At 37.0% G+C, this 17,500-nt stretch overlaps 1 pseudogene; it reads right to left on the bottom strand.

The window, feature by feature from the left end:
* Positions 1-13,400: 13,400 nt before the first annotated feature.
* LOC137659166 (uncharacterized) overlaps positions 13,401-17,500 on the bottom strand; it is a 16,173-nt pseudogene continuing 12,073 nt past the window's right edge.

The raw sequence follows: 17,500 nt of genomic DNA, 5'->3' as shown, positions 1-17,500 counted from the left end.
ATCCCCTAAGTTCAGATCCAGGTGGGTGATGAAGTGGCGGTCGCTATGCAAGACATCCAGTTTGATGACAGGATGTCTGACGTGGACGAGCGTCTGGAGGAAGACCTCCTGGCAGAAGCCCAGGGTGAAGTTCAAGCTCCAGACGTTGTAGAGGAAGAGGTCGACGAGGTGTCGGCTACTCCGGTTCAGATCCCGGAGCCTATTCCCTCAACATCGGCCGGTCTCCCAGTAGAGCTGGGACAGGCCCTCTCCTCCATTGTTGGAATGATCCAACAAATGCAGAAGGAGAATCAGGAGAAGGCGGCTGCAATGGAACTGCGGATGCAGAGCCTTGCAGAATCACATGGGCCCCAGAAAAGGCTCAATGTGAAAGACCTTCCCTTGTGCTCAGATGCTAAACCATGGAGGTATGCTGAGCACATGCCGATGACGACTGGAAAGATCGTCATCTCGGATAAGTTGGGCTCAGTTCCCCTAGAGGAGGTGGAATTCTGGCCCAGCAAGGCATCATATCCGGACTCTTATGTCCGACTGAGGAAGGAACCAGCTTCAAAGGAGGAGACAGAGCCGAAGGAGGTCATAGTGATGGACCGTACTAAGGCTCAAGCTCTGCTTTCATCCTCGTTGAAAGAGAGGGACTTCTCTAACTCAAAGGTAGCTGCATTGAGCAAGAAGCTCCCTTCCTTTGTGTCCTCTCCTGCTAGAGCCTTCCCCTTTTTACAGAAAGGGTTTGCGGCTGTACTAAAAGCAGTCGAGGCCGGCAAGCCTTGCCCCTCCCTGGAGGAGTGTAAACCCTTGTCGCTGGCCCTGCCTATGGACCACAAAGACGGAAGGACGTCCATCTTACGTTCTCAGTTGGGAAGTTGGAGGCTGATATCGCCGGACGTCAGTTCGGCGAGGACCTCCCTAAGCTGTCTGACTTTCTCTTGCAGAGAGAGTTCGAGACAAGAGAAAGACTGGCTGCCTCAATGTCTCTTCAGACTACTCTTGAGACGATGGCAAGTGACCCCAAGGTCCATGAAATGTTCATGGTGGTGGCCAAGACTCATCTGGCCACAGTGACGAAGGACCTTTATGGCTTCGTCAAGGCGAGGAGAGCTTGTAGGGAGTTTGTGTTCACCTCGGCTACGGTGAGGCACGAGCCAAGGAAACAATTCTCCTCCAACATTTGGGGCAAAGACCTTTTCCCTACCGATTTGGTCAAAGAAGTAGTTGATAAGGCCGCCTTGGAGAATAGAAACCTTCTCCAGAAGTGGGGCCTGGCTATCAAAAGAAAGTCTTCCCCGGATGAGGGTCCTCAACCAAAGAGGAAGACTATGAGGACTAGGCTACCGTCTCGGCCAGCCAAGCCTTTTAGACAGCAACAGCAACTGCAATTGCCATTGCCTCCAGTGCCCCAGATCGTGGCACAAACCCGGACCACTTTTCAGGGTACCCCGGGCCGTGTCGACACAGTCCACGGCATTCACCCCATCGTTCGAAGGGCAGTCTACTTTCTTTCGAGCAAAGCCTAGAGGAGCAGCCAGAGGCTTGTCTAGGCGCCCCTCAAGGGGAAGGGGATTCAGGGGTGGTCGTGGTCGGGGAGGCAAGACCTCAGGACGGCAGTCCAAGTAGGATGATACCGGTAGGAGCGAGACTTCTGAAATTTCGGGATCGGTGGACCTTCGATCCCTGGGCCCACAGCCTACTCAAGAATGGACTGGGCTGGAGCTGGTACAGCACCCCACCCCCGTGCCTTCGGTTTTTCCAACACTCCACCCCCGTTCTGGAGGAGTACGTTCAAGAACTGTTGGAGAAAATGTGATCCGAAAGGTGAAGTCCATCAAATTCCAAGGGAGGCTGTTTTGTGTTCCCAAGAAAGACTCGGAAAAGCTCAGAGTCATTCTGGACTTGTCGCCACTCAACAAGTTCATAGTGAATTGCAAATTCAAGATGCTAACACTGCAACACATAAGGACCTTACTGCCCAAGAGGGCATATTCTGTCTCTATAGACTTGTCAGACGCCTATTGGCACATTCCAATTAACCGTCGACTCTCCCCCTACCTAGGGTTCAGGCTACAACGAAGACTATACGCCTTCAGAGCCATGCCATTTGGGCTAAACATAGCCCCAAGGATTTTTACGAAGCTTGCGAGCGTAGCTCTCAAACAATTACGCCTAAAGGGAATTCAGGTAGTAGCCTACCTGGACGACTGGTTGGTGTGGGCAGCATCCGAGACAGAATGCTTGCAAGCTTCCAGTCAGTGATCCAGTTCCTAGAGTACCTAGGTTTCAAGATCAACAGAAAAAAGTCTCGACTTTCTCCATCTCAAAAGTTCCAGTGGCTGGGAATCCACTGGGGCCTTTTGTCACACCGTTTCTCCATCCCGGCAAAGAAAAGGAAGGAGATAGCGGGTTCTGTCAAGAGACTTCTAGATTCCGAGAGGATATCAAGACGCGAACAGGAGAGGGTACTGGGCTCTCTCCAGTTTGCTTCGGTGACAGACCCAGTGCTAAGAGCACAGCTAAAGGATGCAACCGGAGTTTGGAGAAGTTATGCATCAAACGCGCGAAGAGATCTGAGAAGACCAGTTCCGCTTCGGCTACGTACTCTTCTCAGGCCTTGGTCCCAAACCAGACATCTAAAGAAGTCGGTTCTTCTTCAGCCACCTCCCCCGTCGGTGACGATTCACTCAGACGCCTCGTAGGAGGGATGGGGAGGTCACTCTCATCGGAAAAAAATCCAGGGGACTTGGTCCAAACTATTCAAGACCTTTCACATAAACTTTCTAGAAGCTATGGCAGTGCTCCTTACCTTAAAGAAAGTTTCCCCGCGTCACTCGACCCACATAAGGTTGGTGATGGACAGCGAGGTAGTTTTGAGATGCTTGAATCGACAAGGATCGAGGTCACCACCTCTCAACCTGGTGATGTTGGCCATCTTCCGATTGGCGGAAAAGAAGAAGTGGTACCTGTCGGCAGTTCACCTTCAAGGAGTCCGCAATGTGACAGCGGACGCTATATCCAGGTTCACACCGATAGAGTTGGAATGGTCCTTAGACGCAGGATCATTCTCCTTCATTCTGAATCAAGTCCCAGAACTGCAGATACACCTCTCTGCGACGAAAGACAACAAGAAGTTGCCCCTGTACGTGTCCCCGTACGAGGACCCCTTAGCGGAAGCAGTGGACGCGATGTCCCTTGACTGGAACAGATGGTCCAGGATTTATCTGTTCCCTCCTCACAACCTTCTGTTGAGGGTCCTCAACAAACTGAGATCCTTCAAGGGGTTAGCGGTAATAGTGGCCCACAAGTGGCCGAACAGCGTGTGGTTCCCCCTGGCATTGGAACTACAGCTGAAGTTTGTACCGCTACCAGATCCAGTTCTGACCCAGCGAGTCCAGAAGTCGACTGTCTGCGCTTCATTACAGAAAACCCGGACCCTGCAGCTCATGATTTTCTCTCCCTAGCGGTGAGAAAGCGTTTCGGGATTTCGAAAGCCAGCATAGACTTCCTAGAGGAAAATAAGTGCAAATCTATTAGAAGGCAATAAGTTCTGAAAACCTACGCTAGGCTCAGACCTTCAGCACCTCCAAAGCCCATTTCATGGTCTTTAGACAAAGTTCTTCATTTCGCTTCTCTGTGGAGCAATGAGGAGGGTGCGTTAATGGATTTGACCCAAAAAGTTATTTTCCTATTTCCACTCGCGCCCGGGGCCAGGGTTAGTGAGATTGTAGCCCTCTCGAGAGAGGAAGGTCGTGTTCAGTTCCCGGATGGGGGAGAACTGAACCTGTTTCCGGATCCTTTGTTTCTCACCAAGAATGAGTTACCCACCAACAGGTGGGGTCCCTGGAGAATCTGCCCTCTGAAAGGAGATGCATCTCTATGTCCAGTAGAATTCCTAAAGGTCTTCATAGAACTTCAGACTTCTAGGTGGGTCAACTATTCAGGGGAGAAACATCAGGCTCAAATTTATCACTGAATCAATTCAGGGCGAAAATCGCATATTTTATTCGCAGAGCGGATCCTGACAGTACACCCGCAGGTCACGATCCGAGGAGAGTTGCTTCATCCTTAAATTTCTTTAATTTTATGGATTTTGAACATCTCCATTCATACAATGGCTGGAAGTTTTCCAGAGTGTTCTTTCGCCACTATGCGAAGCAAGTGGAGCAACAAAAGAGTTCTGCGGGAGCAGTGGGTTGCGTCGTTAACCCCGCTGTTTAACTCTGCGAGGAACAGTGGTTTTAATTGGGACAATTAATTCCAGGGTGAGTGTGTAGTTACATTCTGTGCTACAAACTAAGTGAGGGCACTGAGGTGCCCACGTTGACTGTTCCACTTCCAAAGGTGAACCTAGCATAAGTGCAGACATGTGTGCCGAGCGTTTCTAACGCTAATGTAACTGATTAGTAATACAGACTTTTCTGACCTTCATACCTTGGTATGTTAAAAGTGGCACTAATGTTTTTCTTTCAGATAAACAAGTTTCTGTTTACTATCAGACTTATGCTTAAAGTTTTGGTTATCCTCTTCATATATATATATATATATATATATATATATATATATATATATATATATATATATATATATATATATATATATATATATATATATATATATATATATATATATATATATATATATATAGAATTGTTGTTAACCTGTCCGTTTATTGTCTATCAATAAACTTGTTCTTGAGAACCTTGCGTCTCCTTCACCTGTGTCAATTTATTGATATAATTGAGCATTCATTCTATGTATATTTATCTGGGATAATTCTAATAGATTGTTCCTGTATGCAAGCTATGTTGCATTGGTTTATGCTTTCCCTTATCGGGAGGACTCCTACCCAGAAGGGGACGGTGGCGGTTTTACATGTTTCCTCCTATGCGGGTATAAACCTATGTCCAATACAAGTATTGTGCGGAGAACTGGTCGACATTTCATATTGACGTAGTGGTTCTTTACAAACTATGCTTTACTTAATATAGAGGTGAGACCACTATATTAGTTTGCCTGGTATTCATACATAGGTATATGTACTCTTCGAGACTTTTCCAGAGTTTCGTAGGACTCTTCCCTGTAGGGGGCAGGAAGCTCTAACATGGTTTATAGTTAGTTGAAAAGATGTATAACGGTAACATCTTAGGTCTTTAGGTCTAGTCGACCGGGAAAAATTACCTCCGGGGAGTATGGCACGTTCTGAGAATCCACAGATACAGTAATGCTCTGGTATACTTCCATCAGGACGACATGGCTTGAGCCCAAAAAACGGATTTTGAGCGAAGCGAAAAATCTATTTTTGGGTGAGATGGCCATGTCGTCCTGATGGACCCGCCCTTCCCTTTCTAGGAAAGGGCTGTAGGACCCCTCCCTACATACAGTATCTGTAGCACCTCGTGTACGCTACAAGGAATACAGATGGCGCCAGGATTGGCGCCAGGCACGCTTACGAAACGGGAGATAGGGAGCCTTGGGAGCGGCTCCCCCTTTTTCTTTCCCGATTTCGTTTCTTGCCAATTGACCCCTGCGATACGTAATCTCTGTTCGGGGTGCAGATTGCCATGTGGCGTGTCAAGAATACGTCTTCTGATATGTCGCGATATCCCTTTCACGAGGGATATTCGCTCCAGGAGTTAGAATTCTGGTACCTTAAGGTAAATTCTCTGGGAATATCGCCGTAGTTGTAATATACCCTAGGAAGCTACCCTATAGGAACTTCCATCAGGACGACATGGCCATCTCACCCAAAAATAGATTTTTCGCTTCGCTCAAAATCCGTTATATATATAGGTATAAACACACACACATATATATATATATATATATATATATATTCAAATAAGCCATATATATTTTTGATATATTAATGTCTGGATTCTCTTAACAACCTCGGGATCACAGACCCAGGCGAAATCTCACAAAGACAAGAGCTTGGCTATATATATATATTTATATATATACAAATTGATATTATATCAAGTTCATCTTCCATGAAGTCTCTCTTACATGCCTTTGAGGAAGTGGGTAGTGAGCTAATGATCACCCAGCCATGATCTCAGCAAAGCAAAGTTTGATCAACCCAACTAAAAAAAAAAAAAAAAAAATGGAAAGACCTGTAACAAGTTATGTTCCAGTCGTGAGGTATATTTGCAATATTTTTCATAATATCCAAAGTCGTTTCCAACAGAGCATTTATATCTTAATGATTGATCACTCAATAACTTCCAATAGAAGAAGAAAAGACGTCCTCCCAACGACAGGGAGTTTATCAAAAGTGTGGAAGTTTATCATAATTGAAAAAGACCTTTTCAAGTCTATCAGGTAAAGACCTAATGACTGATGAACACTATTAAACGCCATTTCTCTTTATTGTGTTACCATCATTTCATGGCCTAATGGGGTGCTCATAGATATTCCTTTTTGCTGACTCAATAACTTCTTCAAGAAAGCTTTGCTATTCTCGCGAGTTGATGATTGTTTTATTCTCATAAAACGACCATTATTAGGTTTTTAGTAGGATTACCCCATCTCACCAAATCAGTATAATTTGCTTGGGTTTTTAATTGAAAACATAGGCCTACTCAAGAGAAATAACAAAAAATGTATATAATGAGGCTTAACTTTTGATATGCACAAATCTTGAATGATAAAACAAGTACGTCGAATAAAATATGCGGCCTCAGGCCTTGTTCTTGAATCATTTAAATCGTAATTAATTACTAACTTTTAGCCTCAGTTATTGTTATCTCGATCATCTGATCTAACAATGACACCCACAGACATTTTTACCTTACAGGAAGTTGGGCCTCATGTTAATGCCATTGTCTTAATTAAAAAGCAGACGATTTTTTATGTCAGAGTCAAAAGAAATCAGTCGTTGTTACATATTTGAAAAATATATGAAACACGAATCCCATCGGAAACTAAAGTGATGTGACAAACAATACTTTTGGCAAATAACTTGAAAGTTACCACTCATGCTCGCTCCTTTTATTTAGTTATCACTCTTTAATACTAAAAATCCAATGGAAAACATTTTTTGATAATAAGAAATTGTTAGAGGGAGGAATATATTTTTTATGTCCTAGTATGCATATATATTTCACTTTTGTAAATACCAAATTTAACTTTTCACAAATTTTGTATTTACACAAGTAAAATTTTTTACTTTTGTAAATACCGAATTTATGAAAAGGTAAATTAAAAGTAACATACATGTATACTAAGACATAAAAAATAGCTTCCTCCCTCTAACAATTTCTTATTATAAAAAATTGTTTTCCATTGGATTTTTAGTATTAAAGAGTGATAACTAAATAAAAGGAGCGAGCATGAGTGGTAACTTTCAAGTTATTTGCCAAAAGTATTGTTTGTCACATCACTTAACAAATAATTGATATAGTAAAATTAGTAATGAGAAATCATATATTTACCATAAAATATTAGGTGTAGAATTTTTTGACTTCTGTATTTTTCTAACAGTAGTCCAATAGATCTAAATCTATAACTTATACATATTAAACACAGGTATATGCATCTTGAGTAAATTGTGAAAAGGCTATTCCTAGATACATGCTTAACATACATACCTAGCATATAGCTACCTTTTCCCAAAATCATGAGCAGATTGGTAAGTCCCACATAGTTATGGGTTCTTAGTTCAAAAAACAGAAACTATTTATTGGGTTTAGTAATATTCATCAATATTTCTAACAATTGCATTAAAAGAAAAGTATTAAGATATTTGATTCATAAGAAATGTCTTTTTAGTCCAAGTTACCTATGTTAAATTAACTATCACTTTTATTTTTTAATATTATTATTTTTTTTAATATTACCCACTACCAGAGTAAACACGAGATGATTTGTCAAGTATGAGGCGTTAAATGAAAGGAGTTCAATATTATGGTCGATTTTTGTTTTATTGGCCGTCTCTATGACAAGAAAAGGCTATAATAATTGGTTTCTTCACTACTACAAGCCCTTTACCTTTTTCCTTAAGTAGTTTGCAGTAGTATAAACGTATCAAACAATGACATAACCTCTTTTATTTCACTATTTATCATATTCCTCATTAATAGCTACCAAAAATTGCCCCTTGTAATTCTTAACTATAGGAAAAAGGACTTATTAGACGAATGAAGGTGTAATTTTTTCTTAAGAATCTACAGCAATTCAAATATATTTCAATATCTTTTTATGAGATGAAAGGGATGCGTTCCAGGGTAGTTTTATTAACACTGAGAATATCCTAGTTTAAAATTCTTGCCGTCAATTATTACCATAAAATTGTATATGGGCGTAGTTTTCTTCAAAATAATCAACGCATGGTTTGACATCATACCTAGAAGAAGTATCGACTACTCCCTATCTTTATGGTTATTTCAGTCAACGTTTTATCCAATGTATATCATTGCTGATAGCCAGGGAGCCAAACAAATGAGATCCAATGGGAAGGAAAATCAATTGGTAGAGATATGCGTTTAAATGACAGGTAAATAGAGATTATTTACCCATTATACATGCCTCAATATAAAAAGAACATTAAAGGGGACTTATCCATGCTCAATGGATATTTCTATTAGCAATGAAAAAAAAGTTCTTGTTAACAAATAAGCTCTTTTTAGACAAATAGTTACATTCGTATATATAGTCAATTCCAACCTCACGGTAATGTCTGTTTGCTCGACTTTGTCTTAAGCTTCCTAATCTCTTGAATCTTTTTTGTACATTCGCTTTGTGTACGATGATATGAGAAGGGAAAATGCTTAATTTCCCAAATTGTTAAGTTGTATTTATTTATTCTTTATAATATTTGAGCATAAACATTAGTCGTTCTCCTTGCTTACACCAGAATCTCTGTATCCCGATCAGGCAGGAGCTAATCAAAGCAGGATCTTTATGTCCTTAATAAAGTACAGAAAATCTGATTTATGAGAAATAAAAGTTAGTTTCTTCTCTAAGATGTTTTGGTATTCCTTCAACCCATTGTTATTATTTTCAGCCTTTGGTTTTCATACACTCCCTCTGATTGATTAGAGATTCAACTACTTTATTTGTACCTTAATATATTCTTTTCCCTTACAGCGGATCAAGTCACTGAACCAAGCTTGGTATCAAACAGTTTAGCCATATTACAGGGTTGTCTTATTTACATATTTTATAATAATAATAATAATAATAATAATAATAATAATAATAATAATAATAAAAATAATAATAATAATAATAATAATAATATTTGCATCAATTATTGTTAACATATTTTTTTGTTAATCATAGCCTCCCGAGACTGATGCTTTATAAAGTGGAATTCTAGGTTGCATCCGGCTTCCTTAGAAATCCATCATTTCCCTCACTATATGTGCAATTTCTAGTAGCACGCTCCTCTGCACTAGTCGTAGAGCTATATTGACTACTAGTTTTCAAGATTACTTTTCAATTATTGTTTAGGTATAATCCCAAGTGTTCTTAAGATTAATGCCGTTGCTTCTACTTTCACATTCCAAAGCCTTCTCAGCTCAGTTTGTAGGGATTAGTATTTTCTATTTCCTCTCTCAGCATATTTTCCACCCTTGGGTCCCATGGTACTGCAATATCAATGACTAATTCTTTCTTCGTTGTATCGTCGATGTACTTGTAACATATTTTCCGTCCACTGTAATTCAGAGTAACTTCGCCTGATAATTTTCTATCACAGCTTAAGGTTGACGTTCATACCATTTTCTTTCTGCGTTGTATTTGGTATTTTCTACAGACTCCAATGGAAATCTTTAGCCAGTGTATCATAGCGTTGATTCTGAGAAAGTGCTGAACAGGCTCTTTAGGTATGGTAAGCAGCTTTTCAAGGAGAAAGACACTCCAAAATCAAACCATTGTTCTCTAGTCTTGAGTAGTTCCATAGCCTCTGTACCATGGTCTTCCACTGTCTTGGGTTAGAGTGCTCTTGCTTGAGGGAACACTCGGGCACACTATTCTATTCTCTTATCTTGTTTAGTTGAAGTTTTCATAGTTTTTATAGGATATATTTATTTAAATGTTACTGTTCTTAAAATATTTTATTTTCCTTGTTTCCTTTCCTCACTGGGCTATTTTTCCTGTTGTGGACCCTGGACTTATAGCATCTTGGTTTTTCAACTAGGGTTGTGGCTTAGCAAGTAATAATAATAATAATAATAATAATAATAATAATAATAATAATAATAATTTATTGTTTCTCCTTTAATGAAATGTTAGTTCCATCTTTTGTTCGTTGAATGTATCTTATTTTCAAGTCTTGATATTGTGCGACCATTATCATCCTTTCAGTTTCCTTCTCAAGTTCTCCCCTTTGTAGTCACTGTAATGTTTCCTTACTGGCCAATTTTTCAGTTTGTCTCATGAATTTTACATGCATTGGTTTGCTTTGCTATTCTTTTAGTCTCTTATTTCCTGATCTTCCCTTATATACTTTTGGGTCTTTTTTTTTTTTTTAATGCATTCTTTAGCCATTCCATTCAATAGTCCTGAGATATTATCCCAGTGTCTAGTTACCATGTTGACACAACCTTCTGTAATGATGAGTCATTTGAGTGTGTCAATCTTTGATCCTGGGTGAATTTCTCAGTACACGTTTATTTATTTTCTATTCTGTTCTATTTTGCTTAGTTCTGACCTCTGCCTCTTCACTATCTATTTTTCCTGTTGTGGACCCTGGACTTATAGCATCTTGCTTTTTCAACTAGGGTTGTGGCTTAGCAAGTAATAATAATAATAATAATAATAATAATAATAATAATAATAATAATAATAATTTATTGTTTCTCCTTTAATGAAATGTTAGTTCCATCTTTTGTTCGTTGAATGTATCTTATTTTCAAGTCTTGATATTGTGCGACCATTATCATCCTTTCAGTTTCCTTCTCAAGTTCTCCCCTTTGTAGTCACTGTAATGTTTCCTTACTGGCCAATTTTTCAGTTTGTCTCATGAATTTTACATGCATTGGTTTGCTTTGCTATTCTTTTAGTCTCTTATTTCCTGATCTTCCCTTATATACTTTTGGGTCTTTTTTTTTTTAATGCATTCTTTAGCCATTCCATTCAATAGTCCTGAGATATTATCCCAGTGTCTAGTTACTATGTTGACACAACCTTCTGTAATGATGAGTCATTTGAGTGTGTCAATCTTTGATCCTGGGTGAATTTCTCAGTACACGTTTATTTATTTTCTATTTTGTTCTATTTTGCTTAGTTCTGACCTCTGCCTCTTCACTATCTAAGCACAATACCTGATTACTAGTACTGGTATACGAGTTTATGGCCTACACCATGCTTCGAAGATTAAGCTTTGTTTTCATTATAACTTTGATCTTTGCAAGTATTCACTTCTAATATTTCCTTCCATCTCTTGTTGTTTGATTGCTTTTACTTATAATATCTCAGGTATTTATAACCTACATCATCGATGTCCTTGATGACATTTACACCAGACAGCTTTAGCCATTCAGTTCATGTTGCTTGCCCTCTTTCTATATCAATTAAAATAAATTTCTATTCCTATTTCTCTTTCTATTTTCACTATTTGGATTACCATGTCCATTTTCTTTCCATCTTTCCCGAACAGCTTGATGTCATCCATGAACATCGGGTATTCTATTCTGATTCCTCCCTTTTTTATGAGTTGATAGTACCAATTTGCTCTTTTCCAGCATTCATGTCATAGCAATCACAGCTACTACGAAGTATAGTGGGGATAGTGAGTCCCCTTGGAAGATTCCTCTCCTGATGTTGACCTCAGCGAGCCTTTTTCCAGAACATGTAAGCATAGTTTCCCAACTTTTCATTGCATTTTTGAGGAAGTTGATACGATCATTATTATTATTATTATTATTATTATTATTATTATTATTATTATTATTATTATTATTATTATTATTATTATTATTATTATTATTATTATTATTATTTGAACTTTCAGCTAATCCCAGCTCTTAATGATCACTGTGCACAAGAGTAGAGTTAAAGAAGCAGGTGTACATATATGCCCCTGCATACTTGCCTCCTCTTGATTTACTAAGAACGGTGCTTACACGTTGTTTCAGATGAATATGCTGTTAATGTTAGAATAGCCTTCAAACCTTTTTTCTCTAGTCTTGGGTAGTGCCATAGCCTCTGTACCGTGGTCTTCCACTGTCTTGGGTTAGAGTTCTCTTGCTTGAGGGTACACTTGGGCACACTATTCTATCTTATTTCTCTTTCTCTTGTCTTGTTAAAGTTTTCATAGTTCATATAGGAGATATTTATTTTTATGTTGTTGCTCTTCTTAAAATATTTCCTTTTCCTTTGTTTCATTTCCTCACTGAGCTATTTTCCCTGTTTGAGCCCTATAGCATCCTGCTTTTACAATTAGGGTTGTAGCTTAGCAAGTAATAATAATAAACTTTAACTGCTTTCTGAAGGAATATTTTTTAATAATTTTCCATCAAAATCTATAATGGCTTCTGGTCGATGCCGTTAGTTTTTCTTACCACTAACACTATTATTTAGTATGACTGTTTTGCATTTATAATCCTACTCACCAAATGATATATTCCACATGTATGATGTTTAATCCATCTGAATTACAAGATAAAATATAATTAATAAGATCTGCATAACACAACACTTCTCCACTTAAGATGTATGCTACATTCATGTGTTTCTGTGTCTTCTTCGTCTTCCTCCATTACTGTATTTAGCCTTTCTGTTTAATTTCAGAACTGTTTAGTACTTTACATTAATCAAGAGAAAGCTTCAAATCTAATCTCTCAAAATATTATTAAAGCATTCTAGTATTTTTCAATTGTTAGAAGATTTAGAACTTAGCGCTCTTTCTTAAAAGAAACCATAGTATTCATCTTTCAAGCTAAGGTACAGTTAAAACTAAGAACATTTTCTTCTGTAACCTCTTTGTAAGAGAATGAAAAATTTTCTCCTTTCACACTAGATATTTTATAGCATATGACTACTTGATTCTGTTCTCTATTAGCCATATTTCCAAGTTACGCTTCAAAGTGATCATTAAAATGTACTTATTGTTGTTTATATTGTCTTTTTTCGACTTTTTTCTATATCATTAAAGACCTTTTTCTATTTAGTTTTGCCAAACTTGTCCTGAAAAATGATTCTGTATGCATATTTTACCTGCTATTTAATTTGATCGTTTTAAAGGGGAAGTGGATTCTCTTCGGCACCGAAGGCCTCTTACCAAAAACTCAATAGCAATAATCGTTAATCCTTTATCAAAATCTATTCTATATTATAGTAAAACACGGTAGTAATTGCACTTAAAAACTATATCGAGCTAATTGCAGCATTCAATAGTTAATCAATTGCAGAGTCACTGTAATGAATAACAATTGTTGCTGAAGAAATCGTGCGGTGACGATTGCCTATTCGGCCAGTAAAAGCAGCAGCAGAAGAGCCAAGACATAGGGGCAGACTTCCAAATTGCTGCTTTTGTTAATGCTATTTGTAAAAGAGACGAAACAGGAAATTATTCAGAATTATAACAATATTTGATCAAATTTTTATCTCGACACACGAGGAAGTACTTATTTCATATCAAGCCACTCTATTAACATGGCTGTTGACGATGCAGTTTGATAGGTTTTGATTATTTTTGTGCAAATGAAAACTTCTTTGACAGTATAGAAATAATTACTCGGAAATACTTTCATTCCTGGGATTTATCATCACCCATATAAATTTCTCACAAAAAAAAAAAAAAACCTGCTTTTTGTTTACATTGCACCAAAAATCCAAAAAATCTGGGACGAAAATTTCTGCCTTTTTCTAACATTGAAATATCAACAAAGAATTTACCTCCGCTTTTGTTTCTAATTCAATAGAAGCTGTAATGCATAAAATTAATTTAGTTTGTATAAAGTGAATTATATACAACACAAGGAAAGTAAAGTAAAATTAGTTACACATTTAATATAACATTCATATAACCAATGAACAATTTTAAACTTATCTTTTAGGGGAAAACGTCAGTTAAGCGTCAAAAGCTCTTTTTTGTGATGAAGCAAAATATAATTCATCATTTGGATGTGTCACTCAGACCAGTAAGAAATATTTCATAATTACAAAACCAATATAAATCCCCAGACAATCAGCATATTTTCGTAGCAGACTATTCCTTATGTTAAATTTGTTCGTGTTACTGAAGCAAATGCATAGACGATAGTCCTTCTTTTCACTATCTTGGTTAAATGATTCAAAATGTCATATCAATTGCTAGATGTTAGACTAAACTGTTCCTCTTACGATACAAAATATACCGTAACCCATGTCTTCCTTATTTCATTCATTGTGTTTTTTTTTTTTTTTATAATGGAAAGGGAATTTCTTCAATACTGATTTCATGAAATCACACTTGTGTCTCATCCTTGAACAGAACAGAACAAAACATTCCTCTCTAAGAGCTTCAATAGAACTGACTTCTTAAATGATAATTGCAAAAAATTATTAAAATAAATTTTGGCCATCACAGAGGGTCTATATCCCAAGTAAAGATAAAGAGTAATCTGGAAGTTTTTTTTTCTATCATATTTACTTACTAAATTACGATAAAGTGAGATCATTTTTCAATATTACTTACAATAAAAAGAAAAAAAGTTAAATTACGTCATGTTCGATAAGGTCGACATCTGCTAATATCATGTTCATTGTGACCAGTACTAACTTGGGAGACAACGCGATTGGCTATGACGTCATCAGGTGTGGCTTATTTCGCCCGGAATATTTACAGTTACTATAGTACAGAGATAATTATACATTATATTATTTTTCCCACCATAAGCAAGATCCCGAGGACAAATATTAAATTTCAATTAAAAAGGTTTGGGCATAAGCATTTCGAAGCAACTATATCATTGACTTCACCACACACACAAAATTGCTATAACTGATAGCATTCTGTTTTCGTATTACCTGTGATTTTTTTCCCCCCGTCAGACTACATTAGACGTTTACCCGAAGGTCATGATCCCTAAGCTCTTCATATCAATACTTCAACTTCACTTCAACAATAATCGCTCCAATTTCTGATATTTTCACTGGCCAATTTATTGTCAATTAGCGTTACTACTCTATATTAATAATTTTGATAATAATAATAATAATAATAATAATAATAATAATAATAATAATAATGATTTTAATAAGCCTCATAATTCAATTAATTTCAATAATTATAACAATAGTTTTAATAGCATTACTTATGATAATATTTCTAGTAATTTCGTTAATAATAAAATTTTTAGAATTATTATGATTAAAAATATATACAATAATTACACGTTTGTTAATTTCACAAATTTTAGTTATAATCCTAATTTTAATTATTTTAATAATTTTAATAATAATTATTATATTGCAAAAATAACAATAATATTAATATTTTCATACTTTTCGATGATAATACGAATTTTAACAATATTAATAGTTTTAGCAATTTCAATATTAGTAAAAGTTTCAGTAATTTCAATAATATCAATGATTTTAATATTTTTCATAAACATTATAATTTTCATAATTTCAATAATTATTTTACGAATCTAACACCATTTACAACTTTATTGGTGCCATAAAAGTCCATTTATAAGAGTTCTCTCTTTTTTAACGATATTCTAGAAGGACGCCACACACACAGCCACTGCATTTATTAATTCCATATATCAGTAATAGAAAAGGCTTTGGTTACAATGGCGAGTCACAGTCACAAAATGTTTGGTCTTTACTGGTTCAACCTTTTAGGGCCCAAAACTAGTATTTGCGTTAATGAAAGGAAATAAAAGAAATAGTCAGGCCATAGCAAAGAGCCCACTGCAGTTTAGTCTCACATCAATCCATTTATAAGAGGAATTTTGTGTAAGTAGATTAATTTTTTTTGAAATAGAAAATACTTCATTAATCAGACATACCAAGATTTCTTAAAGTCTCAGGCATTTCACAAATATTTGATAACCTAAGAAGAACGGTAGTTTTCTAAAGCTAAAGTTCCAGTTAATTGATGAATTAATGTTTATAATATCATAAGCAAACAATCATCATTAACATAAAGTACTGCGTCATAAACACTCGATATGTAAATTGATAAAAGCAACTTTTAATTTCATAACTTCGTATGCACAGAAACACGATGTCACTTTTAGATCGATTCAGTCAGGGAAACAAGGTCTCACTATGTTGGGTATTATTATCATCATTACAAGCTAAGCTATAACCCTAATTGGAAAAGCAAAAAAAAAAAATATAATCCCTAGGACTCCAGCAGGGAAAAATAGCCCAGTGCGGAAAGGGAACAGAGAAACAAAAAACTACAAGAGAAGTAATAAACAATCCAAATAAAATATACTAAGACCAGTAACGACATTAAAATGGATCTTTCATACATAAACCATAAAAACTTAAGACAAAAACAGGAGAGAGAGAAATAAAAGAGACCACCTTGCCCGAGTGTACCCTCAAGCAAGACAACTCTAACCCAAGACAGTGATAGGCCATGGTACAGAGGCTATGGCACTACCTATGACTAAAGATCAATGGTTTGATTTTGGAATGCCCTTCTAGAGGAGATGGCACTACCTATGACTAAAGATCAATGGTTTGATTTTGGAATGCCCTTCTCCAAGAAGATCTGCTTACCAATACTAAGGAGTCTCATCTACCCTTACTAAAAGGAAAGTAGCCACTGAACAATTATATTGCAGTATTTAACCCTTTGAGCGAAGAAGAATTGTTTGGTAATTTCAGTGCTGCCAGGTGTATGAGGACAGAGAATGTGGAAAGAATAAGCCAGACTACTCGCATATGTATAGGCAAATACAAAATAAGTCGTAACCAGAGAGAGGGACCCAATACCTCTCGAGCAGTAGTATCTCAACGGGTGGCTGGTGCCCTGGCTCACCTACTACCTACTATCATTTCAAGGAAATTTTTTTATAAAACAGTGAAAGAGAAAACCTGGACTATGGATTATGAATGGGGCAATGGTGGTGTTTTCAGAGCATGAAGGTATTGACAAATAAATTTTACCCTAAGGAATAGAGCGTAATGAAGGTCACATCCTGATTGGAAAATGCTTTAATCTACTTAACTTAAGCGGGGCAACACATATTAGATAAGCCGGAGTTTGAAACCTTTTTAGAAGATAAATAAGTTGAGTTAATCTTAATGCAGCTCAACAGGGGTCATTGCAACGTTTCAATTTTAGTGAATGGTATAATAATTGTTGATAAAATAAAATAGTCCCCTATCACTCCAAAAGTAGAAATAATATTATTGCTTAGAAATTTTCTTTTGACTAATAAGTGAGTGTCAAAATATTAAGTTAAAACACACACACATACATACACACACAAGCGCGCGCGCACACACACACACACAAACCAATAGATTTCGTAATACTTCAATCCTTCGAAACAGATATACAATAAATGTCAGTGATAGATGAAAGTAGAATCAGCGCCTTCAATACAAAAGC

This window comes from Palaemon carinicauda, chromosome 19, assembly GCF_036898095.1.
Source record: "Palaemon carinicauda isolate YSFRI2023 chromosome 19, ASM3689809v2, whole genome shotgun sequence".
Classification (NCBI taxonomy): Eukaryota; Metazoa; Arthropoda; class Malacostraca; order Decapoda; family Palaemonidae; genus Palaemon; species Palaemon carinicauda.
Note: the sequence above shows the minus strand (reverse complement) of the source record. Positions and strands in the feature narration are given on the sequence as shown.